We start from the raw sequence: 27779 nt of genomic DNA on the forward strand, positions 1-27779 counted from the left end.
TTAAAGTTAAAGGCTTTCTTTTTTGTTTCAACAGAAAAAGGGGAAGTGATGGGGGAGTGTCATATATCAATCTGTTGATTTCCTTGGTTAAGCAATAAAGAAACTGCTAGGCCCATTGGATAGGCCCACCCTTAGGTGGGTGGAGTAAACAGAACAGAATGCCGGGAGGAAGAGGAAGTGAGGTCAGACTCCACAGCTCCGCTCTCCGGAGCAGACGCAGGAGAGACGCCATGCTGCCTGCTCCAGGGAAGACGCACACCATGCCCCAGCTCCGACCCAGGATGGACTTAGGCTAGAATCTTCCCGGTAAGCGCACCTAGGGGCGCTACACAGATGATTAGAAATGGGCTAAATTAATATGTGACAATTAGCCAGTAAGGGCTAGAGCTAAGGGCCAAGCAGTGTTTAAAAGAATACAGTGTCTGTGTAATTATTTCGGGGCATAAGCTAGCCGGAGCCAGGCGGCTGGGGATTTGGGGACGCAACCCTGCCGCCACCGCTCCTTATTACTACAAGTATAAGTGCTCAATAAATGTTTGCTGACTTCAATATGCACTAAACCAGTGGTTCTCAGCTTTCCTCAGGCTGTCCTGACCCTCATCATAAATTGATTTTTATTGCTATTTCATAAATGTATTTTTGCTATTGTTATGAATCATGATATAAATATGTTAGAGACAGAGGTTTGTCAAAGGGGTAGCAACCCACACATTGAGAACCACTGCACTAAACCATATCAATCCTAAAATAATGGAAGAAAGACAACAAGCAAAATGAGACAATTCAGACACATAATTACCAAATGAGCTATATAATTAAAATGGCTACCAAAATTCAATGAAGAATATTTATTTCAGACTGAGAAGGCCATGATTTACACTAGAGACAGGGTTTGAACTACGTCTGAAAAAATGGGTGTGTCCAAAACAAGAGGTAACAAAATTTGATTTGAAAGACAAAGGAAGTGGACTAGGAATATAAATCAATGGTTAAAGCATTTGTCTAGCAGTATGAGGCCCTAGGTTCAATTCCCAGCACTGCAAACAAAACAAAAAAGACCTAAATATTACTATAGTGATAAGAATAGTATTACATCATTTTGATAGTGCTTTTATGTTTACTATTTTGGATCACTGGAACTGGAATTATGAATGGTTGTGAGCCACCACTGAGTACTTCAAATTGCCCAGGTCCTATGTGCAATTGGCCAGTACTCTTAACCACTGAGATCTCTCTCCAGCTCCCCCACTCCACAAAAAAAAAAATTTAAAGGAGACCAAGAGAGCCAGGCACACACAAAGAATCCACAAGTCTTAAAAAACAAAACTAAGAATCCTGGATTTGAGAATGTAAACTTTGGGACAGTGACATAATTTGTACATATACACAAGTAAAAAATAAATTCATGACAATTTGTCCACATTCAAATAATAATTAGGATACTAGTAATAATTCAAAAATGGAACATTCATCATTCATTTCTTTGTTCCACAAACATTTGCTGTACAAATATACTCTATGCTAGTCACTATACCAGATGTAGGAAATACGACTATGAACCAAACCAGACGCTGAGCCATCTCTCCAGCTCCCATTTCTGTTAGGGTTTTTGTATTTTTGTGTTATTAGATTTACTGTGTGTGACTCACATTTGGGCACCACAGCACACATGTGGGGTTAGAGGGCAACCTTCAAACATCAGTTCTCTCTTCCCACGTGTGTCTCCAAGATTGAAACATCAGTTTTCTCTTCCCACATATGTCTCCAAGATTGAACTCAAGCAGTCAGGTTTGGTGGCAAAACACCTTGACCTACTGAGTCATTTAAGGACTCCCCCCTCCTTTTTTTTAAAGTACAACAAATTGGACATTTACCCTGGCTCCAAACTTGGGAAGTCCCTCACAATATATAGCCAAGCCTGGCCTGGAACATCTAATCCTCCTGATTCAGCTTCCTGAGTAGAAGTGTATACAGCTATGACTGGCTCTAATCATTGAACTTTCATGTTCCTATTAAGCAAATAATATATGCAGGGAAAATAGCAAAGCAGGAAGAAGTGGACATACAAGGAGAACAGGAAGAGGTATATGGGAGGGTTTGAAGGGATTAAAGAAAAAAATGCTGTAATTAAATTATCTCAAAAATAAAATAGAGTAAAATAATAAAAGTAATGAATTGTGTTTGGTTTGGATGTGGGTGAGTGGTTTGGCTGTGTGTCAAGATAAGGTCTCACATAGTCTAGGTTAACCTCAAATACACTATATATCTGGGGATAGTCTTTAAGTCCCGATCCTCCTGCCTCCACCTCCCAAACACTGGGATTATTAATACAAGCCATGTGCCACCTCAACCAGCTTTTAATGTACCATTTAATAACATATTATTCACTCATCCAACAAATATTTATTCAGCACCTACTGAGTTTGAAAATATAATGGTTAGCATTCTTATACATATTCTATTTTTACCTATGTTAGAAACTGGGCAGATCACCCTTCAAGGCCCCCATACATAAAATAGAGCTAATAGCTACTCTTACAGAGATGTAATGGAGTAAATGTGGCAAATCAACCTTTAAAGTGTTCTGTGCTCAAATGAAATGACATAGCTGAAAGACTGAAACAGCTTCAGAACAGCATGCCAAAAAGGCAGGAAGGGTGAATTAGAAATAGAATACACACACACACACACACACACACACTAACCTAATGTTTATCCTTGGATAGGAAACAGCCTTAAATATCTCTGCATCCCTTCATTTAGGCAAGGCTTCAGTAAACACATGAATGAACAGAGGAAGAATGAACTAGCGCATATTATGTAGTCACTCCTGACTCCTGAGCTGGGCACTTCACTGTTACTTAGTTTTCAAAATCATCTTGAGAGCTACTTATTTGTTACTGCTGGTTTTGTTTTGTTTGTTTGTTTGTTTTTGAGACAGGGTCTCACTGTATGGGATGGCTAACATTGGCTGTGTAGAATCAGGTTGGATTCTGTGCTAGTGGGTTTTTGTTAACTTGACCCAGACCTGGACGTACCTGGGAAGAGGGGATCTCAGCTGGAAAACTAGGCATGTCTGTGAGGTATTTTCTTCATTCTAAACAATGTATGAGAACCCAGCCTGCTGTGAACTGTGCCGACCCTGGGCATGTGAGCCTGGGCTATATAAGAAAGGCAGCTGAGCAAGCCAGTAAGTAGCATTTCTCCAAGGTTTCCGTTTCAAGCTTCTGCCTTGAGTTCCTATCTTGACTTCCCTCAACAATGGACTATAACCAAAGAACTAAAATAAATGTTTTCCTCCCCAAGTTGCTTTTGGTCAGAAGTTTTGTTTTGTATGAGTGTGTGTGTGTGTGTGTGTGTGTGTGTGTGTGTGTGTGTGTGTGTGATTTTTTGGTTGTTTTGTTTTGAGCAGACATTATATCACAGCAACAGAAAGCAAAAACTAGTGTCAAACTAGCGGCAGTCCTCCTTCTTCTTCCTCTTGAGTACTAGGATTAGAGGTATGTGCCGTTATGTCCAGTGAAGGATTATTATCTCAAAGGTACAGATGAATTATGATCTTCCACAAATAAGGTCATAACAAATATAAAGTTAAACAAATCTGATCAATATAACATAAATATTTGCTTCTTCTGTATTGAAAGAATTAACAAAACCCTGCAAAAGGGAAAAAGGTTTTCATTAACATGAGAAGAAAGTACAGAAAGAAAAATATAAACAATGAATAATCCATGCAAATGTTCAATCTGTCTAGTAATTCTGAACATACAACAAAAAAAAAAACAATCATCCATCCCAACAGGACACAAATTTTTAACAGGTAACTTGTTTAGGTGACTCAGCAACATTTCTCCCTGACTTCTCAGAGATGTGGCACAGCCCTATGGGAATCATCGACCATTGCCCACTGCAATTCTAAAGAATAGAAGAGGCATGCTTTAAAAGCAAAGACAAGAAAAATAAGTGTAACTACACACAAGAATTTGCTTTAAAAGGCATCCACTGCCATGATGTCCACAATACAGGAAAAGAGGGAATGCACAGAGGTAGGGGGCCCAGAGGTTCTACTTTAAAATGGCTGACTGGGGCTGAAGCAGCAGCTCAGTTAGTACAGGGCTTGTCTAGCAGGAAGGCCTAGGTTAATCCCCAGGACTGCATAAATCAGGCAGAGTAGCTCAAGCTTGCAATCCCTGCACTGAGGACATGGAAGCAGGAAGTGCAGGAATTCAACGACATCCTTGGGCACATAACAAGGCCCAGGCCAGCCTAGGCTACATAAGATCCTGCCTCAAAATAAGGAGAACCCAAAGAAAAACATATAGGCATCCTCCTGAATATTAACCTTCATCAGGCGATGAAAGGAGACAGAGACAGAGACCCACATTGGAGCACCGGACTGAAATCCCAAGGTCCAAATCAGGAGCAGAAGGAGAGAGAGCACGAGCAAGGAACTCAGGACCGCGAGGGGTGCACCCACATACTGAGACAATGGGGATGTTCTATCGGGAACTCACCAAGGCCAGCTGGCCTGGGTCTGAAAAAGCATGGGATAAAACCAGACTTGCTGAACATAGCGGACAATGAAGACTACTGAGAACTCAAGAACAATGGCAATGGGTTTTTGATCCTACTGCATGCACTGGCTTTGTGGGAGCCTAGGCAGTTTGGATGCTCACCTTACTAGACCTGGATGGAGGTGGGTGGTCCTTGGACTTCCCACAGGGCAGGGAACCCTGATTGCTCTTAGGGTTGATGAGGGAGGGGGACTTGATTGGGTGAGGGGGAGGAAAATGGGAGGCGGCGGCGGGGAAGAGACAGAAATCTTTAATAAATAAATAAATTAAAGATTTTCAACAAATTATAAGAGAATAAATTGCTGGACAAACACAGATTTACCTCTCTCCCTACATGAAACCCCAATGAGATAAGCAAAAAAAAAAATCCACAGTAGACTTGAAAATTTAACTGTACCAGACAGATCAATGAAGAATTACAAGAAGCTTTAAAGGAGAATAAATATGATGGAATAGATTGAAAAACACCAATAAAGTTAAAGAACCTAAAGCTTTGTGTAAAGAAAAGAGGCATGCTCTCAAAAGACATGTTTTTCCAAAACAGCCTATGAAAGATAATACAATTAGAGGCAGTAGGGACTAAGTAAATGAAAGAAGCAAGCAGGCCACGTGAATGCAGAGCTGGGAACACCATTGCCAGTGTCCTTCCCTGTTCTTTCGGGAGGTCCATTGCTGCTGTAGCATTTCCCCAGTTCTGTTTCTCTAAAATGACATCCAAGACCAGGAATAGTCCTCATTAATGGCGATGCCTCAGAATTGGAACAACGCACTAATTAACTGTGCCTTCCCTAAGGAATGGGAGTCCTACGACCCTACCAATTGAAGAAAGCAACCCACACACTCTACAAAAACAAGCAAAGGGGATAACTAGCGAAAACATGTTTGCTCAAGACAGGGCAGCACTTGTCAGACCTAGCACTCAGGAGGTAGAAAGAGGAGGATCATGACTTGGAGATTAGCCTTATCCACACGAACACATGAGACCCTGCTTCAAACTAACACTCAGGAGAGGGAGCCAAGTGGATCTCTGTAACTTTGGGGCCAGCTTGGGCTACACTATGAGTTCTAGACTAGCCAGGGATACACAGTGAAACCCTGTTTCAAAAAGGTACAAAAAAGTGGGGTCAAATAAGAATCCATGGGGGAGTCCAAAAAATAAATCTAAAAGGAGGATATGAAGAACACAGACGCCAGTATACAGTGATTGTCAAATGCAACCAAAATGCCAAGTAACACCAGGATGAGAGAGGTCTACTAGATGAAACATAAAAGTCACTAGTGATCTCAGAAAAAATAGTGTAAGTGGTAATGAAGATGGGAAATTAGGAAGCAACAGCTAAAGTTTGAGAAATGAGTAAAAAAAAAAGACAAACTATTTCTTTACTGGCTACTCTTTCAACCACTTAGATAAGAAGAGGGTTAGGAAGCGAGAAGAGAAGTGGACATGTGGCTCTCATGAAGTTGTTTTTTTTTCTTTTTTAAGAAGTAAATTTTAAAAAAATGGGGTGTGTGTGTATGTTGTACACGCACACAAGTATAGTTGTATACAGAGGCCGGAAGACGGCATCAGAGCACCTAGAACTGGCACTACAGGCAGTTGCAAGTCAGTCGTGTGGGCCCTGAGAACACACCTGGGATCCTCTGCAAGAATAATAGGTGCTTATAACCACTGAGCCATCACGCCAGCCCTGAGGAAAGGTATTCTAAGATGAGATCCGTAGGGATAAGAATATGGGCAGAGAAAACAGAAGAGCCAAAAGTGAAACTAAGAACTGGACAAGGTTACTCAATCTCAGCCGTGCCGACGTTTGAGACATAATTCTGTCATGGGCAGTTAGCTTGTACACACTAGGATGTCTGCCAGCATCCTTGGACTCTACCCTCACCATGTCCTGAGAGCAAAAATTGCTTCTCCCCATTGAGAACTCTCTGAGAACAAGATAGGGAGAAAGAGCGGGAATAGGCAATTAAAACCACCGCTGAAATAGCTCTACCGAAGCTGAGGCTCCCTGGGAAGGGCCTAATCTCAAACAGCAGCCAGGCATCAAGCAGGGTGTCATCTGAGAAAGACAGAAGGAAAGGAAGGGCAGCTCTAAGTAGGGAAGCTGATTTATCTGAAGATGGTTCCAGGAGCTGAAGAAACTCAGGAAAGTGAAGTCCTGGGAAAGAGAAGGCAAGGTTACCATGTCAGCATGGTAAGTCAGCATGAACGGCGATGAGTAAGTAGCAAGGAGGGAACCAACGGGAAGGATCTATAAAAATCAAGGGGAAAATCAGTCACTATGGTTCGAATGTTCATTCCAAAACTCATGTTGAGATGTAGTTGTCATTATAACAGTGCTAATAGGTGGGACCTTACTGAGTGTGGTAGCCTGAACCTTTAATCCTAACATTATAGACAAGAGGCCAGTAGATCCCTATGAGTTCCAGTCTAGCCTGATTTACATAGGAAGTTCTGGGACAAGATGGTCTTCAGAAGCAGAATTTATACTGCCTCTTCTGAGTAATACCTCAAAGAATATTAAAGACAGCTAAAAAATAATCACACTTCTCAACCTAGGCAGACCCTTCTGAAGTTAGCAAATATTGCAAACCACATACAGAAGCAAGCAGAAGGATTGAAGGCTAGAAGTGAAGACAAATGAGAGACTTCCTTCTTCAAGAAATCCATAAAAAATAATCCAAGGGAAAGTTCAATATAACTATATTTTAAGTGTCCGAAGGAAAGAAATTGGTAAGAAATTTGCCACAGCCAGTACTCGTTACTGCCCACCCTGATGCCCCTCAGAGGATATTCAATAAACTTTGACTTTCTTTTTTTCAAAAAAAAAAAAGGTGCTAAGAAGTTACCCAGAAGAGAGAAAACTTTGAATATTAAAGAAGTAAAGAACATTTTGGCTGGAGTGATGGCTCAGTTGGTAAAACACTTGCCCCCTAAGATTGAGGAACTGAGTTCAATCCCCCAAACTCAAGTATCCAAGTTAGAAATATGGGTGTGGCTGTGGGCCCTGGAGAGGGAAAACAGAGGGATCCTTAGGACTTGCCAGTCAGCCTAGCCAAGCTCCAAGCCAATGAGAGATCTATCTCAGAAAAAAAAAAGCTGTTTCAGGGGATAGAGGGAAGCTAAAAAAGATAAAAACATTTGCCACAAAGCCTGACGACCTGAGTTCAACACCCAAAACACACATAAAGGTGGATGGAGAGAAGTGACTCAGAAAGCTGTCCTCTGACCGCCACATGTGTGCAGCATGGTATACATACATACATACACACATACATATAGACATACATACACACATACATACATACATATAGACATACATACACACATATAGACATACATACACACATACATACATATAGACATACATACACACATATAGACATACATACACACATACATACATATAGACATACATACAGACATATAGACATACAGACAGACATATAGACATACAGACATATAGACGTACATACAGACATATAGACATACATACACACATACATATAGACATACATACACACATACATACATACATATAGACATACATACACACATATAGACATACATACACACATACATACATATAGACATACAGACATATAGACGTACATACAGACATATAGACATACATACACACATACATATAGACATACATACACACATACATACATACATATAGACATACATACACACATACATACAGACATATAGACATACATACAGACATATAGACATGCATACAGACATATAGACATACATACAGACATATAGACATACATACAGACATATAGACATACATACAGACAGACAGACAGACAGACAGACAGACACACACCATATACCTACAATAAAAACAAATAAACAGAATTTGTTTTAAAAGTCAAGGTGAATGGTTAATGTGGAAATGATATTCAATGCTGTCCTTGGCATCCCCACAGACATGCACATACTCCACTTACACACACATGGGGGTACAGACAGAGAGGGAGGGAGGGGGGAGAGAGAGAATATACAATGAAGTTCTAACATCTAAACAATAGCTCCAGAAAGGGCAAATGGAAGAGAAACAATATTTTTAAAGATCACAAACATAACTGAGAATATCAGGAGTCCTCAGACTGATGGAATACACCAAATAAATGCAAGATTAATAAGAATAAATTCATGGCTAAAGATAGTACATAGAAACTGACAACCAAAAACCAAAAAAATAAAAGGTTTCAAAGAACGCCCAAAAGAAGATAAAGACCTGCCTACTATGAAACTACAAATGGACTAACAACAGACTTCCCATTAACAAGACTGGTCAAAACACAAAAGACTCATGGTATCAATGTGCGGAGGGAAAACCACTGTCAACCTGAAATTCTATGTCCTGTTTAGCAATCATTCAAGAGAAAACATGAAGTAGGAACATTTTCGGAAACATTAAGAACAGATTTACTACTAATGGGCCGATATTGAAAGAACTACTTAAGAATATTACTCAGAAAGAATGTGAAGTTCTCTGAAGGAGCCGCATGTGTATTAAAAAGCCTGACCTTGGCTGAACAGAACACGGGGATTCTGAAGAGATGGGATATTTCAGGTCAAGAATCAAATTATTTTTGGTTACTATTTGTCCCTTCTTAATAGCCTTCTTGTGACCTAAAACTTCTTGACTTTTAGATAAAATGCTTATAATACATTTCTAAGCCTACCATGCCGGGCTGGAGAGATGGCTCAGCGGTTAAGAGCATTGCCTGCTCTTCCAAAGGTCCTGAGTTCAATTCCCAGCAACCACATGGTGGCTCACAACCATCTGTGATGAGGTCTAGTGCCCTCTTCTGGCCTGAAGGCATACATGTAGACAGAATATTGTATACATAATAAATAATTTTTTTAAAAAAAAAAAACAGCCTACTATGCCTAGCGTCCTCAACAGTAAAGCTGACAGTGTAAGCAATACATCTAAGGCTTACAATTCCCCCTCTACCTGGGGATCCCACTTATGTGTTCTATAAACAAATCAATTCATAAGCTTCTTTTCCATGGCTATAAAAGTTCACGCCCTCTTTCCTACAACAGAACAGGACATTTGGAGTAACATGAACACGCTACTCATATGTGACTCCTTTCGTTAAAGCTTTGCATGTTGACAGAAGGAAACTGAGCCAACAGGGAAGAAACGAGGTGAATGAAGAATGCTGAGCAAAGAAATACAAAGAGCATACTGGTGAAAAACTATTCACTGCTTTTATAAGCTTAAGGTAGTTTGAAGCAAAATTAACATAAAAGAAACATTATCATGGAAGAGGCCACTAGGGTTAGGACCTCGTCTTATTTAGGACAATATGAATACAAATTTAATTCAAGTTTAACTAAACATGTATGTTAAAATCTTAAGAGTAACCACACTTCTGACCCAATATAGAGCGAACAGTTGGTTCAGAAAGTGGAGAAATGGGGAGGCAGGAGACAATATGGTGCTTACCTGGAATAGACTGCGAGTGAACACCAAAAAGGGAGACTGAAACAGGTGGTAAAGTTGTGAAAGCCCGATGTAGCTCGCTGAAGGGGCAGTGTGAAACTACTGGGGGCTGCAGAGTTTGGGGAGCCCCAATCTTCTGCAGGATCTTGCACCTCCAGCCACCAACCCCTGCCCATATCCCACAGGAACTGAGGCAAAGGAAAGAGCCTTAAAGTTGCCCATTGTGATGCCGCCTTATGATGCAGGCTGGTGCCTGGGAGCAAGGCACTCCCCCAAGACCATTCCCATGTCTGGCAGAGAAAGTAAAGACAGCTGGTATTACCTTTGTCCACTTCTATCCTTAAGACCTGGGTAAAATCTCCTGGCAAGGGGAGCTAGGGGGTATCGTATCCTACTTCAGGAGTGGGACAGGATTCCATAAAGGGACCAATAAAATAGCCAAAGCGGCAAGACCCCAGGACTTCAACATAAATCTAAGGTTTAAAAAAAAAACCAGAAAGCATATTCTACCACTCCATCAAGCTAAAGAACTCCCAGGAACAGTAAGGCAAAATTCAAGAAAAAGAGAAAACAAGAGGCTGTAAAAAAGGAACTTGCCAAGGCACAAATCAAAGAGGAGACTGAAAATTTTGAATGGAATAGGTTCTACCTCCCGCTCAAATGCAAAATATCACTAAGAGAATTTGAAGCCTGAGGTACTCCGAGAGAAACCATAATGATGCAGGGGGGCAGCCCAACTCTTAACTGGATTAACTCAGATCCCAGCATTAAAGGCCTAGCAGAAAGAAAGACATGCCCATACAAAACATAAAACTATATACCTCCATCTCTAGCATTGTACACAGTAACTCAGGCTTGCAATGATTTATAAGAAAATTAAACCACAAGGCATAAGAGAACACATAGAAACAAATGCTCAGAAAACATAAAGAGCAAGACATTAGGAGACACTGGGAATGGTTTACTGTTAAACAGTATGCTGGGGGCTCTGACCCCCCAAAAAGAACAGCATGAAAAATCTGATGGTTAATTCCAGCAGAGAAATGGAAAGTGTGAAGAGGAATCCAATTGAAACTGCCACCGATGGAATGCTACCATGTAAGAGAGATGAAGGCTCACTGCAAAAGGCTCTCCGGCCTTGGCTCAACTCAGCCAAGGAAAGCTATTAGTGAACTTGAAGGGGAGAGAATACCGCCGGGGTGGGGGTAATAAGAAAGATCTATGGGACAGTATCAAAGGTCCTGACACAATATAATTAGGATTGTGGAGAGAAGAGAAAAGAGGACAGAAGTACTTGAAGAAATAATGGCTAAAAATATCCCCCAAAATGATCATAAGACATCTAACCGCAAATTCTAGATAATCCAAGAAAAGAAAGATAAACAATAAAAAAACGCAAGAAATCACACACGCTTCTACATTAGCACCATAACTTAGTAACACTAAAGACTAAATTTCCAAAGCCCTCCCATTGCCATGCCTTCAAAGCCTGGGGCTGGAGAGATAGCTCAGTGGTTATAAGAGCAGTTACTGCTCTTGGGAATCACCTGGGCTGGGTTCCCAGGACCCATGTGACAGATCACAATTGCCTAGAGTTCTAGTTCCAAACAGATCTGATACTTTCTGCTGGCCTCCATGGGCCCCTTGCATGCACATGATACTCAAAAACTCATACAGGTACGCATGCATACACATACATTTTTAAAAAATCATATTTTTAAAGGAAAGGTTTTCTGTCAATATGATTTACAGGTTATCAATTTGGTGTATAATGATCACCATTACACAATGCTCACTCTGCGTCCCAGTCTCCACTGTGTAACTTACCAGTCAAAGCTTTGCCACAGCCTATATCCCAGCAAGAGAGGCTGGGGTGCACATTTTCTGGTAAAGCATGGCAGAAGTCCATCTAACTAATGTATATCATAGCAAATTAATTTGGTTAAGTCACTACATTCCCAGAGTGATGGCTCCCCCCACACACACACACACCCCATTCCGAGACAGGATTTCTCTGTGTAGCCCTAGCTGTCCTGGAACTCGCTCTGTAGACCAGGCTAGCCTGCCTCTAGATATGGGTAACTCTGCCTCCTGAATGCTGTAATTAAAAATGTGCTCCACCACCGCCTAGCCACAGAGTGGTTTTATGTGACAATATTTTACCTCGGTATGGTAAGACATCAAACTAGTTTGCCAGTCTATAAGGCCTAAGTAGTAACCTAGGAGTATGTGAAGACACATGATAAATAAGCAACACGTTCAACAAAAGACAGCTTTGTTCGATGGTAAAGGGGAGGAAGGGGGAGAAGGAAGGAAGGAGGGAGAGAGATGGGTTCAGAGAGAATTTATTATGAACGAGGAGGGCTCTGCAATTACATGAACTAGTATAATAAATCATGAAACACTTCTTAAATGTCACTCTTACAGTTAGCAGCTTTGGCCTTCCCATATGCTACACTATAAACGCAAGTGGAAGAGTTTGCAGCACCCCACAGGGAGCCATTGGCACCTACTCATGTACCAACATGGGGCCAAGGATGGCACAGTTATGCCCATAGGCAGGTGACTAACCAGGCATTTCTACAGGGGGAACAGAAAGGGACAGTCACTGGAGAGGCACCTAATACAGAGAAGCCAGCAAACAAGGTGGTCCTGGCATGAGAGGGATGGGAGAGGTCAGAAAAGAAGAAATATCTCTGGAGCATTTCCTATGTGCCACATGCAGAGACTGCACTATGTCACCAGAGTTCACAGCTCAAACCACATACCAAGGGTTTGTCCATTTCCCTAAGATGCACCACTATTTAAACTACTAGTTTTAATATTCATACATTCTCGAGCCACATTGAAAGAAAACCCAAATCCTAGGACAACGTGAGGCCTGCAATACATGAATTCCCATCTTTGTTGCTGTTTTTGCAATTCTCCCAGGTTTACATGTCTATTTGTAGATCCATGACGTGAAGAAACCCTCTCAAGGCCCATTCCTTTTACTTGACATTTCTTGCCCTCTCTTAAGATTCTTTGCACCCACACTCAAACCACTTTGTCCCTTATTTATTTTGCCTTAAGTCTGCCTAGGCTATTTGCACCCTGCCTTTCCCTTTGAACGTGCTTTAACCCCGTGCTTTGGTCACCGCATCTGGCCTCTCCTGCTGGCTTACAGAACATCACCATTGCTTAGATTGATGTCAACATTCCCTCAGGTGCCCGAACATGAACAATGACATTAAAATACTCAAACGGTTACTCTAGCATAAGGTCATCCAAGAAAGTCCCCATTTCTTTTTACCAACCCTGCACATAGAGAGACTTCAAAAACACCTCTAAATCAAGGATATTAACTCTGGAGACTAGAGAAACCACCGGGACAAAAACATTGGTTTCACGGGCTTAATTTGGAAAAGAGGCAATTATTTTCAAGTACATGCCGTGGGCTGAACGAAACTGGAAAAAAAAATGACATAAACCATTTTCCGACTCTTCAACACCACCAAGAAAAGGATCAAGGGAGGGCTACCAATGAAGATGGGAGGGAAGGCAGGCAGGCAGACTGAGCAGGTATAAGACAGTTCAATAAAGTCTAAGAGCTCATGCCAAAAGTAAGCTAAGTTAAAGGCTACATTAAAATGTAGGTTGCAAAGGAAATCCTAGAAAGAGGAGATGATTATGCTATTCTTCGCATATGTAGAGTGGGGGGGGGGGCAATAGCACCATTCAATACATATAGGCACTAACAATTCTAAACTAAGGAAGACCTGAACCTTATGCAGTCAGCAAGGCAAACAAAATTTTTGCATGGCTGAAGATATCCTTTAAAAAAATGTCGGGCAGAGAAGTACATTCCTGTAACTCAAGTCATCCTTTGCTAAAAGCAAGGCTACTTGAGACTTTGTTTCAAAAAATATCTCCTAAACATGGTAGGATGCTTACTGTAGGAGAATGGAATAAATCAGGATACTCAAAATAGTACCTCTACAGAGCTTGTGCATGCCTAAGCTAACCTGAACACATAAAGTCGGGCACGTGTTATATGGCACCAATGAACGATACAGCGCGAATGACCCGTGGCAGGTCCCAGGGAGGGTGGGAGACTGTGGGACCCAGAATGTGCCATGCAAAGAGAGCTTAGGGAGTATGAGGAGGAAGGGAGAGCTAGAGAGCTAGAGACAGAGACAGAGGGAGAGGAAGAGGGAGAGGGACAGAGAGAAAGAAGGGGAGAGAAGAGAGAGAAGAGGAGAGGAGAGGGAGAGGCAGAGAGCTGCCTCTTCAGAACAATAGCAGGGAAGAGAGAGCCTAGACCAGCCTGCCTCTGCAGAAGGGAGAAATTAGAAGTGGGAGGAGCTTGTCTTTTAAAGGGACAGTGTACTGACTGGGAAAGCCAGCATAATCATAACATGGACCTGGGGGATGGCTCAGTGGGTTAAGAGCATATGGCCTAAGTTCATGTCCCCAGCATCCCTGTAAAAAGGCCAGGAGTAACCCTTCTTTCCCCTAACTTCACTGCTGCTGGGTGGGGATCTAAAGATAAGAAGACTGGATGGGGGGGGGGGTGCTGGCCAGCCATGGTTAAGGTAGAGAGTGATAAAGCAGGAAGCCAGAAATTCTCCTCTGGCTTACATCACACACTTACACGTATGTATACACAGAGAAATTAAAGAAGAATAAAAGTCTGGCACAGAAGAGTTTAATAGAAAAGACGAGGTCACAAAGGAATCAGGTTTGAAATGGTATTCCTCCAGAAGTCGGATGCCCCCAAACAACATGAACAAAATTACCTAAAGACACTGTAAGAGCATAAAATAAACACGAACTAGGAAAAAAAACAGCATACATGTTGAGAAATATTAAGCCAGATCCAAGACGTCGTATTTGGAAAGACAAAAGAATTCAAACTTAATGTTGCTATTTAATAAAAAATGCTTCATTAAGACATTAACTATCTTGAGCAGATAAATGGGGTGAGGGAGAACCAGGAGAGTTTTAAGTTTAAACAAGGGAGAGAGATGAAACTGTTAGAAAAAATATTTTAATTCAGTTATAAATAGAAATGACATTCCTATATAAGGTTAACAGCATGGTGAGGAAGGAAAGTAAAGGTAGTTTCTAAAAAAACAATGAAAAGAGTACCACAGATGACAATCAATCAAGGAAGCAGTTGCAAACGTTCTAATGAGATGAGAAGAATATTTTAACTTGCAGAGATTATGACCTTTTTGACAAACTGTTAAGATTCCATTGAGCTGCAATTCTGGGCTTTTGGCAGCCCTGCATTTCCCATCACACCCCTGCTTAAAACTTTAATAGTTTCCCAGGAGACAGGACAGGGGGAGAGCGGAACTACTAAAATCTTCAAGGTCTCACCTCTGTCTACTTGGGCTTTGGCTTTGGCTTTTCTCCTTTCTAGCCATTTTAGAATTCTTCATTTTGGGGGGTGAAGGAGAGGTTAGACAGGGTTTCTCTGTGTGTAACAGTCCTGACTGTCCTGGAATTCACTCTGTAGACCAGACTGACAACAAACTCAAGAGACCCACCTGCCTCTGCCTTCCCTGGGGCTGGAATTAAAGGGGTGCACCTGGCTAGAATTCTTCCTTTCAAAATTACTTTTAATTAGCATAAAAATAGGCTGGAAAGAAGGCTGAACAGTTAAGGCCCTCTGTTGACCTTGTAAAGGACCTGAATTCCTTCCTAGCGTGGTGTCTCACAACCGTCTGTAACCCCAGATTGAGGTAATCTGATGCCCTCTTCCAGCACCAGGCACGAATGTGGTACACATACATGCAAAAACAAGCATAGACATAAAATAAATAAAACAAAAAATTAGCATGCAAGGGCATTCGATATCATTGTGTTACTTTCTTTTGAGATGTTTTTAATTTTATTTTTAATTACATACATGGGGGTATGTGTTACATAGATGAGTGCCCAGGATTCCAGAAGAAGGGATGGGATCCCCTGGAGCTAGAGTTCCAGGCTGTTCTGAGTCACCTGACCTGAGTGTTGGGAACTGAACTGGAGTGGTATGTACTCTTCACCACTGAGCATCTCTCCAGCCCCTCATTTTATGGTATTTTCAAGCAATACAATCTTTTTAGTATATTCTCTTCCCCGTGTCTCCCCTTCTCCTTCTCACCCTCTTTCTACATGCCCCCCCTCCTTTCAGCCGTCAGGTCACACCTGTCCTTTTGCCCTTCACTACCCCTCATCAGCACCTTTTTACCTTCTCCAGGTCCCCTTTCTGGTTTTCCCCATTTATCCATTTATTTCCATACATAGACACATAACAAGGATTCAAAGACCTTGTTTGTCAAGAGCCTCTACGTCTCTCACTGTGCCTCAGGGTATTTGCACCTACTCTTCTGGAAAACTAGTCCCCCAATTAATAAGCCTTCTTATCGTTAAACTCACTTAAAAGTCACCTCAGGGTGGCCTTCCTAGCAACTCTCAGAATAGATTGTCCACCTTACCCATGCGATTTGTTCCTGCAGGTGACTTCTTCACACCTCTGTCTCCAGCTCAAGACTAAACTCTTTTAATGAGAGGGCAGGGCCACTGTGGGTACTCATTAAGCATTTGTTAAATGAAGCAAAGACAGACTTCAGGATGTAAGAAAGGTTATTTTACCGACAACTGAAGCAGTATGAAATACCAATTTGCACAAAATTAACTTTTGTTTACCTCAATCAATTTCAATAAGCACAATTAAGCTCAGTCTTCTCAGTGACGCTCCCTTGAGAAGCCAAGACCCTTACTGGTACATATCTTATTTTTTTCCATGAGTGCCTTTCGGTTAAGCACTCCCCTAGACGCCCGCCACCCACCACCACCACCACCACACTTAAGTCTCCATTTAAAAATACCTTTGGAGGCTGCAGAGATGGCTGAGTGGTTAAGAGCACTGGCTGTTCTTCCAGAAGACCTGGGTGCAAATCCCAGCACCCATATGACAGCTTACAATCATCCGTAGCTCCAGCTGCAGGGGACCTGATGCCGTTTTTTGGTCTCTACCAGCATGCATATGATGCAGACACATCAGTACACAACATACCCATATACATAAAAATATATCTTTTTGTACCTTCCTTTTCATAAACTCCAACGCTATTTCTAAAGAAAACCCTTTTCATGTGCGTACTGTACAACTTTAATTTTGAATCCAGTTGTGATATTATTACTAATAATTACTAGCAATTAAATCTGTATGTCCCACAAGAAGCTGACAAAGCAGGGTAGTGTCTGGAAATTGTGGGTAAATTCTAGGGTATGTTTCATCTGAACCAACTGACAATCTCTGAAAGATTCAACTTCGCCAATGTCAGGGTAATTCGGCAAAACCAATCCGACAAATTTTCTTCAACTCTCATCTGTCACCATTTTGGTAGGGGATAAGGATGTATGCATAGGTACATGTTCTTGTGTACACATGTGTGCACATAAGTGTTCACATATGTATGGAAGCCAAAGGTCAAAATCTGGTGATTTTCTCTACCATGCGGGACTTTATGAGAAAAAGTCTTTCATTGAATTTGGAGATCATTGATTCAACTAGACTAGCTGGCCCCAAAACATCTGGGATCAACCTGTTTCGACCCCAACACTACTCCAAGTTCTTCATTAAATTTCTATTTTTAATTGAAAATAGATTTTTTTTTCATACAATATATTCTTTTTTTTCTTTTCGAGACAGGGTTTCTCTCTGTCTCTAGCTATAGTGGAACTAGCTCTGTAGACCAGGCTGGCCTCAAACTCAGAGATCTGCCTGCCTCTGCCTCCAGAGTACTGGGATTAAAGGTGTGTGCCATCACCACTCAGCCATATAATCTATTCTGATTACAGTCTCCTCTCCCTGAGCTCCTCCCAGATCCTCCCTACCTCCCTACCACTCAACTCCATACCTTGCTCTCATTAGAAAACAAATATCTAATAATAATAATAATAAAACAAAATAAAAACCAGGTTAGGGCAAAACAAACAGAAAAGGAGCCAAAGAAAAAAATTACAAGTAACACACAGAAACATACACATTTGAACACACAGAAAACCCATAAAAACAAAATTGGGAACCAAAAGACCTATACAGTAAAAAAGAATGATGGGGCTGGAGAGATGGCTCAGAGGTTAAGAGCATTGCCTGCTCTTCCAAAGGTCCTGAGTTCAATTCCCGGCAACCACATGGTGGCTCACAACCATCTGTAATCAGGTCTGGTGCCCTCTTCTGGCCTGCAGGCACACACAGACAGAATATTGTATACATTATAAATATATATATATGTATATATATATTTAAAAATATTTAAAAATGTATATATATATTTAAAAAAACCCATTCAACTTCTTATGCCAGGCGGTGGTGGCGCACGCCTTTAATCCCAGCACTTGGGAGGCAGAGGCAGGCGGATCTTTGTGAGTTCGAGACCAGCCTGGTCTACAAGAGCTAGTTCCAGGACAGGCTCCAAAACCACAGAGAAACCCTGTCTCGAAAAAAAAAAAAAAGAATGAATGAATACATAAATAGGAACAGACAGCATTATTAGACCCAAAAGCCATCTAGAAACTACGATTGAGTTCATTAAAAAAATGAGTGCTAGGGACTGATCTCAGATTCTCATGCCTGTATGGCAAGTATTTTACCAACTGACCATCTCCCTAGCTCCATTTTCCACCATTTTTATCTGCCTGTATGTCTAATCTGATTGGTAACAACTTCATTTTGCCAAGAATCTAACCTTTAGGCATAATACAAAGATCTTTAACTGCAACTTACCTAAAATAATTTCAGGCAATTTTTTTAAATGGGCCAGTGAGACGGCTCAGCCAGTATAAGTGCTTTCCACCAAGCCTGACAACCAGAGTTCAATCCCTAAAACCCAAACAGTAGAGTGAGGAACCAACCCCAGAAAACTGCTCCTTGACCTCTCACATCTGATGTGCATCTGCATGCATATACACAGTCATGCAGAATCTTTATAAATATTTATGTAATGGTAAATAAATAAGGGCTGGAGAGACAGCTTCGTAGTTAAGAGAGAATGCTGCTCTTGCAGAGAACATGGGTTCAATTCCCAGCACCCACATTTTTAGCCCTAGGAAACCAATTCCTCTGGCTTTCTCGGGCATCTATATTCATGTGCTGAAATACAAACACACATGCACGCACACAATTGAAAAGTAAAATGTATATTTCAAGAATAAATAATTTAAAAACATGTTCATCTATGTTTTATTAGCTCCCAGAAACCTGTTTTCTTGCTCTGAAAAATCACTAGCTATCTAAATCTATTGCACAGCTGGAAAAAAGGCTCAGCAGTTAAGAACACTTGTTGATGCTCCTGCAGAGGACCCAGGGTCCTTTTCCAGCACCCATATTAGGTGACTCACAGCTGCTTGCAACTCCAGTTCTAGAGGATCTGATGCCCTCTTCTGGATTCTGCAGCCACTGTCTACACAGGGCACACCTAGGAACCCCCATACACACACATACAAAACATAAAACAAGTTATTTCCAAAACTCACTTCACATGTTACTATTTGATATTCGATATCAAAAAAGAAACATATTCATAACTGTTAAAAATAAAAATCAATACTATTTCAAACCAGTTACGACTGAACTGACAGTAGGCTATTAATATCAGGCCAGCATTGTTTGTCTAATATGTTCTTGCAAATCCAAACACAACCTACCATACAGAGTTACTGATTTACCTGCCTAGCACTTCTGAGGGTCACTTTCCCACAAGAACTGTTTATATAAAAGTTAGACACCATTTTCTAAATACTTTCAACCAAACCATTACCGTTTATTATGGGTATGCAAAAGATAACACATAAACTATCCTACGAGCAGTTCCCACCTACACCATCAACACACTAGGCAAAAAACAATACCTCACAATGTGGCAGAAGTTAGCCATGCGGTACAATTTTACCATAATCTATGCTTGCAACCTGGCTTTACTCTCCACAGAAATGATCGCTGAGAAGAAAATGCTGCCAGTAAGAGAGCCATGTCTAAATTCCACCACAACTCAGTGTGAAGCAACACAGAAAGTAGAAAATGTTTGGGTATCTGAATACAATAAAGGTTGCTCTACAGCAAGTACAGCAGAGACGATCTGTCAAGGACAATTGGAGCTCAAGAGCTCAAATGGTAAACTCAGCAATATCACTGCTCAGTATCAAGAAAACCAATTATTCTGCCTATCTATCTTACATCTGAAAGTGAGTTTTCCTTATCCAATAACTGTGCGATTTCCCCCAATTTATTTTCTATGTATCTCTAATATTATCACTAAGAACAATGTTATTTAATTCATTATCAGATAAAATGCTTGCCCAGCTTGTTGAGAGCCTAGATTTGATTCCCAGCACCACATAAATAGGGTGGTGCACATCTGTAATCCCAGCACCCAAAAGAAAAGGAGCTGAAACCCAGCTTTGGCTACATAGAGATTTAATAACCAGCCTGGGCTACATGATACCCTAGCTCAAAAAATAATTAATAAAATAAACCCACAAAGACAAGGCAACTTGTGCCATTTGTAATATGGTCCTTCATATTCTACTAAGGATCATGCTTGGGCAAAGACTTGAAACAGGTCTGATGGGTGGCTCAGGAGGTAAAGGTATTTGCCACTAAGCCTAATGAATTCAATCCCCAAGACCCACACAGTGGAGGAGAGAACTGATTCCTGAAGGTTGTCCTCTGACCTTCACATGCATGTTCACATATTCACAAATACACACACACACGAAATAATTAAATGTAATAAAATTTACAATGGAAACACAAGAATCGTGATGTGTAAGAAGTTATATTTTGAAGGCAACTTTAAGAGGTTACTGGTATCTGGTGACTAGGAGACCTAGCTGAAGCAGGTAAATGAGGTTACAAAAACCATATTTGAAGGAGAGTTGGTTTTTTAAATGTTTACTAGCATGCATACTTTTACAGGAGACAAATTGGCTGGGTGTGGTTGTTCACGCCCTTAATCCAAGCACTTGGGAGACAGAGGCGGCAGGTGTTCCTCTGTGAGTTCAAGGTCAGCCTGGTCCACAGAGATAGTTCCTGGACAGCCAGAGTTACACAGAAAAAGTCTGCCTTCCAAAAAATTAAAGTGTTAAACTGTATGTTGGAAAGCTGTACTCTGTGATGTGGGAGGGTCTTCTGTCTATGTGTTACTTTCGCTGGTTAATAAAGAAACTGCCTTGGCTTTTTGATAGGGCAGGATTTAGATAGGTGGAGTAGACTGAACAGAATGCTGGGAGAAAGAAAGCAGAGTCAGGCAGACGCCATGATTCCCCTTCCCGAGACGGATGGTGGTTAGAATCTTCCCGGTAGCCAAGACCCCGTGGTGATACATAGATTATTAGATATGGGTTAAAGCAAGATGTGATAGTTAGCCAATAAGAGACTGGACATAATGGGCCAGGCAGTGTTTAAATGAATACAATTTGTGTGTTGTTATTTGGGGTGTTAAGCTAGCCGGGTGGGATGAAAAGCAGGCCTGCTCGCCTCATCACTACAACTCTGTGGAGTAATCAACAAAAATTGTCAAGGCTCTATCTATGCACAACATCCCTTTGCTTTGGCCAAGAAGATTTCTGGTCCTGAGACTCTATAATATTCATCTCTAAATGACAAAAGTGATTTTTATCAACTTAAAAACAAAGATACCACGTTTTCTTCTTTCACATGAACCCTAAGTGTTCTTTGAAACTAAGCTTGCTGCTCTGTTCTTCCAGAGGACCAGAGTTCAGTTCCCAGCACCGTATCAGGCAGTTTCTCTAACTCTAGCTCCAGGGATCTGGAAACCTTCTTCTGGCCTCTTAGATATCCACCAACACATACACATAAATTAAAAAAAAATTAAACAAGAATAATGCACCTCTTTAAACTTTACCTTTCAATTTTATTTTACTTTAAGTCATTATAATTACTAAAAAGATGTACATCTGTAAATTATAACAGCTGCCACTTCAAAAGTACATCTAGCCAGGCCTGGTGGTTAGAGCCTGTAATTGCAGCTATGGACAGAATTCTGCATCAAGGCAAGAAAAGATTGTTCAAGTCCTGCCTATGATACAAAGGGTGAGTTCAAGGACCACCTGGGTAACTTACTGGGAGCCTGAATTGGGGAAGAAAAGGGGGACTGGGAGGATACTACTAGGATTACAGCTAGTAGTAGAGAGGTTGCTTAGAATGTGCAATACCCTGGGTTCAATCCCTAGCAACACATACACATAAGACAAAACTGAATTCAGCGGGTATCCTCAAAGCCTTTATTAGTATAGTAAATTTAATCAGACAGTGAAAAGCTACAACGGATATGCATAAACATGAAGCACCCAGTGTTTAACTGAAACAATTATCTCATTTTGGACATATATAATTACATGTATGACTTTCATTTATGAAGGAATCAAACCAATGAGGCTGTGTTGCAAAAACTCGATACTTCTGGTTGTCCTAACCAGCAGCCTTGATAAATCCAGTCCCCTATGTCACAAAACACCAGGCAGCCTTGCCAATGAGGCCCATCAAACCCAGAAAACAAATTTATACGTCCAGGACTCCCCAGGCACAACGTGAAGAATGAACTCAAAACAGGCTTTAGGAACCACACTCTTCTAGAGAAGCAGAAAACAGGGCTTGGGAAAGTCCAATTTCAAGTCAGACCGGTTTGGATGGCAATTTTGCCTCTTCTGCTGACTAGCTAGCTAATATGTGCAAATTGTTTTTGCGCCCCATCTGACATGTACATGAGAAATAAGGAAAATATCTACCTTGGAGAAAGGCTGTGAGCACACGTGCATACGTGTGAATAAATAATTTGCCACAGCATCTGGTATGCAGAAAGGTCCAATAGGCATAGCACAGTGAGAATTACAGAGCAGACTATACAAAAGAAAGACTGCACCCAAAACTTGACTCTGATGAGAACGATCCCTAAAACAAATGTCTTTATGTAAAAACCTTAATTCAAAGTGTTAACAAATTTCCAAGAGCCTGGTCCATTTAACCCAATAAATAATTTTCTGTTAATTCCCAAACCTGAAATGTTTAACTGATAAACATCTCTTTAGATAGAAAAGTCCTTGGTCCCGGTTTTCATAGCCACAGACAGAACTGTCTCCCAAATTCCTATCTCTGAATGAAGAAATGTATAAACTCTAACGAGAAATGAGACCCAATTTTTGAGTAAATCACTAACACATTCACTGCTCCATATAAAGAAAAAAATCTCAAAAATATAAAAAATTAAATCTAGATCAAGCATAGTAGCTCCTGCCAGCAATCCTAGAACCCAGGAAGCTAAGGCAGGGTATTGCTACAAGTTCCAGGCCAGCCTAGGATACATAGTGAGTTAGTTCCAAGCTAACCTGGACTAAAAATGAGACCCTATCTAAAAACAAAAAATAAAAATCCAAATGCCAAAAGTGTGAATAATCAAAAAAATATCAATGTTGAGTTTCAGATTGGAAGCAGAGTGGATACTCTACAGAGAGCTGAAATGCTGACTATTGTTCCACTCCACTTGGATCCAACACCGGGCCATGTACTCTTCTTCTGAGTCACATCTCCCGCTCTAAATATTGTCTTTTGATGGCATTATTGTCCTAACAGACACAATTATCAGACGGTAAGCAACCTCTGACATTTTCTCTTCTCCTCTGTCAAGGAATTTGATGTTGCCAAGAATAAAACCTTAAGATCTAAAATTATCTGATTCTGAGTGAAATCTTTTCTAGTCAGAAAACAACTAAATACTTCAAATCTTGCTGCTTTTGTACTAAACTTAAGGATTATATAAAAGATCTCCCTCCTGTTTCAGATCTATGCAAGTTGATTGCTTTGTTCGTTGTAAACGCCTCATGCTATTATCTGACATCAATTTGTTATACTGGAGTATCACACTCTCACATTAACTGCCAAAAAAATGCGATTTTATATTAGCACACCTTCAAAAAGCCAAACACTAAAAATTCTACTAAAATAAACCCACCAAAACTGTCAAAATGGAAGAAGGAAAAAGATGAAATTTTAAGCAGGTAAGAAAATATTCCCATGCTTGATTCTTTACAAATTTTCTACCAGATTATTTCTTAGCTATACCTCAACTTCCTATTATTAAGAAAACTGAAATGCAAATTCTACTGAAAGGCTAACTTCCAACAATTCAACTGTGGCTGAGAATCTCTCATAGATTTTTAGCCACTGTGAAGAAACGGGTTGGGGGGAAATGCATACTGATAGGAATTTCTCCACCTCTGTTGTTAAGGTTTGTAGTATAAGAATACTGCACCTCTGAAACAGAAAATGCCCCATAAAGTCTGGTTCTTCTCAAATGTAGAATATCTGGAACAGAATACATTTAATTCGCAATCAGTCAACTTTCTATTATTTCTGTGAGATGGCCCTTCAACTTCTCTCAATAGAAACCTTTCCTTTATAAAACCCCAGGGAGCAGAGTAGATGTCTGTGACTTAAATAACTCCAAGAACATATAATGGTAGATTTAATTAGGACCCTTGCATAAACAAAAAAAAAGAATCAAAACCATGGGGGGGCGCTTTAAGAAGTCCCTAATCTTTAATAAATTATAAGACTGAGCAATGACAAAAGCAATGCTCCCACTGGAAGGGATTTTATTTCTGAATAATTTTTCTAATACATCAAGTTATTTTTATTTAAAAAAATTAGGCTTAGGGGCTATACTAAATCAACACAATAAGAACAGCAAACTGTTTCTATTTCTACCTATCAAATGAAGCATTGCACTGATTATGTTTAAAAGGCAAGCCAACTCAAAAGGATTTGATACCCTTTCCAAGAGAGAAGCCCTCTTCCCAAGTACTCAGAAATGGCGGATTATTAATCACTCTTGGAATGGTTAACTTTATTTAGTATGCCTCTTTTGGAGTTCTATTCTTTAATGCAGCCAAATGGTATTTTTCTCCCTAATTAGGTTCCCCTGTACTTGTGCAATGCCCAGCACACACAATGTTGGCAGCGTTAGTTCTACAGCTTCTCTCTTCTGGCTCCTTCTCCCCTCACCTACCCTCTTTACCCCCCCCCCCATTCCCCCCCAAAAAAGATTTCCTTCCCAAATGTTCTCCTCTCTGCATTTGTCAACAGAAACACCCACTGGTGGTGTCAAACTGGTAATACTGCTGCAGGCTTCCTTACTCCCGTTCTAGCATCAATGCCAAAAAAAATGCTCCAACCTAAAATAGTACTTTTAATAAAGAATTGAAAATGCTTCCTAGGTACTCAAATACCATCTTCTCAGAAAGATGGAGGCCTTTTATGTTTTTATTATTAATGAATCCTAGTTGGGTTGTTAAATGTAAGATCATACTCTCCCTTTCAACACCAGATATACAGGGATAAGGAAACATAGCCTCTTCACATTTTAAGAAAATATTTTAAAAGAATTAAAAATGAATTTACATTTAAATATTAGGCACTTTGTAATTCCAAAGTGTCACCGGTAAAAATCTCTCTCTCTCTCTCTCTCTCTCTCTCTCTCTCTCTCTCTCTCTCTCTCTCTCTCCCCTCTCTCTCTCTCTCTTCTCTCCCTCTCTCTCTTCTCTCTCCCTCTCTCTCTTCCTCTCTCTCTCTCTCTCCTCTCTCTCCCCCCTCTCTCTCTCCCTCTCTCTCTCATCTCCTCTCTCTCCCCCTCTCTCCCTCTCTCCTCTCTCTCCCCCTCTCTCCTCTCCTCTCTCTCCCTCTCTCCTCTCTCCCCCTCTCTCTCATCTCTCTCTCTCTCTCTCTCCTCTCTCTCTCTCTCTCTCTCTCTCCCCCCACTCTCCCTCTCCCTCTCCCTCTCCCTCTTTGTAAACCCTACAGCAAGAAAGAAATTAGCTGAAAGTGTTCCAGCAGATGTTACCTAAAACCCTAATCCTATATCCTATACATATTTATGCCTCCTGTTTTCACTCAAATGCTCTCAGACAAATTAATTTGTGTAATCTTTTATATTGCCTACATAACCATTACATTCAAACAAGCCTAAATCAGATGCGCGGAAAGAAATTATTCTGTGTCAATACTTTCTAAAATCAGCTTAAATTTCAGCCAATTAAAAATAAATTGTGTTAACAGAATATTGATCTGCAACTATTTAAATATCACAGCATTCTTCTAGTCTGTCCGGAGAGATACTAAGGTCAGGCTTTTCTTATTCAAGCATCTGTGCCATACCACTCAAGTGAAGCGAAAAAACAAAACCCTCAAGAAAGATCTGCTTTAACACTGAAATCTGCCCAGGTTATTTTTTACCCCAACGTGGGCACAAAAAAAAAGGAGGAGGAGGAGGAGGAGAGAAAGAGAGAGAGAGAGAGAGAGAGAGAGAGAGAGAGAGAGAGAGAGAGAGAGAGAGAGAGAGAGAGGAGAAAAAGAAAAGAAAGAAGAAAAGAAAAAGAAAAAACGGGTCAATTTGAGAAAGACCTGTTCATTTTGGCAGACGGTTCCAAACCCCAGGATTCAATTTCTATAAAGGTCCAAAGGGTAGGAAGGTCTGAGAAGGGGTCAATTTCTGCTTCCCTGCCAGCACGCCAGCCGTGAACTTCACAGCAACGCCTGAAAAACTTGTCCCGAGGAAGGTGGCGGAAACCTGCGGGGCTGCAGGCAGGGCGCTCGCCCACCCTCCCGGGCAGCCAAGGTCAGAAGGACCGGGGTTCTGAGTCGCAGCTGCTGGCGGGTCCGGGCTCTTTAGGAACTTGGGCGGGGGTTTGGAGCTCTTTTCAGTGCTAGCGCAAAAGGGTTTCCCCTTGTTGCAAGCCCCGGAGAGCCGTGGCCACGGGAATAGTGGGGTGGGGACACCGCAGACCTGCAGCAGAGGGGAGCCCCGCCGGGTCCAGCCTCGACTCGCTGTCCCTCTAGCATAGCCCCTCTGTCTCCCAGCTCCAAAAATCGCAGTCCCAGCCCTACCGGGAAGCCCCTCGAGACGCGTGGTGGGTCGTCTAGAGAGACTCCAGCTTGGGACGCCCTCAGCTCGTCGCCCCGTTGTGGAGGGACCGGTGCCGGTGCCCCTTCTGTCACTCTCTTGAGTGGACCAACTGAGTTCTCTCTAAGGACAAACTGGTGGACACACCGCCAATGTGAGACGACCTGACGGGCGGACGCAACTACTCACCATGCCGAGTCTCCCACCTCTCTTGGGGAACTAGGGAAGCCTCCACTCCCGCGGCAGCCGTCACCGCTTTACCTTCCCTAGCGGCAGAGACAAGTAATCGAAACCTCCGGCCCCGCCCTCTTGCCGGAGCAAACGCGCAGCCTAATTTGCTGTTTACCACTCCCGGTCTGCCCATTCGAACCAATGGACAAGTACCTCTCATCCCGCTAGGTCCCGCCTTGGCCCCGCCTACTTCTGATAGGCGCCAATGAAGAGAAAGCGCTCGTGCTCGGGTTCGGGCTCGCGCGCCCCGCCCACGCTGCTCGTTCTCGAATCCCCGAAATCCTAGAACGCGGGTTTCTTGTACTTGCTCTCTGCTACACGAACGCGCTTATGCGCGCTCGCGACCCTCCTCCTTGAGCACCAGGTTTGGTTGCTCAGCCAGGCTATTGCAACCTGGGCTGCGAGGATGGAAGGGGCGGTGCTCGAGCTGGGAGTTTACTTGGCGAGGGGGAAGTGAGGGAGGAATGGAGGGGGTGCAGAATCGTGACAGAGAGGGGTGGGTGCGAGGGTTGAGGCGGGGTAAGGAGGCCCGGGAATCCACCTGTCAC

The 27779-nt window shown here is 41.6% G+C and overlaps 1 protein-coding gene across 2 annotated transcripts in view; it reads right to left on the reverse strand.

The window, feature by feature from the left end:
- Positions 1-27374, reverse strand: part of Cdkl5 (cyclin dependent kinase like 5) — a 193629-nt gene extending 166255 nt beyond the window's left edge. For both annotated transcript variants that reach the window (XM_075958718.1, XM_075958717.1), the window contains exon 1: positions 27190-27374. The gene's annotated coding sequence lies outside the window, so the exon portion shown is untranslated. The remainder of the gene's footprint in view (positions 1-27189) is intronic.
- Positions 27375-27779: the final 405 nt, after the last annotated feature.

This window comes from Microtus pennsylvanicus, chromosome X (assembly GCF_037038515.1).
Source record: "Microtus pennsylvanicus isolate mMicPen1 chromosome X, mMicPen1.hap1, whole genome shotgun sequence".
Taxonomy (NCBI): Eukaryota; Metazoa; Chordata; class Mammalia; order Rodentia; family Cricetidae; genus Microtus; species Microtus pennsylvanicus.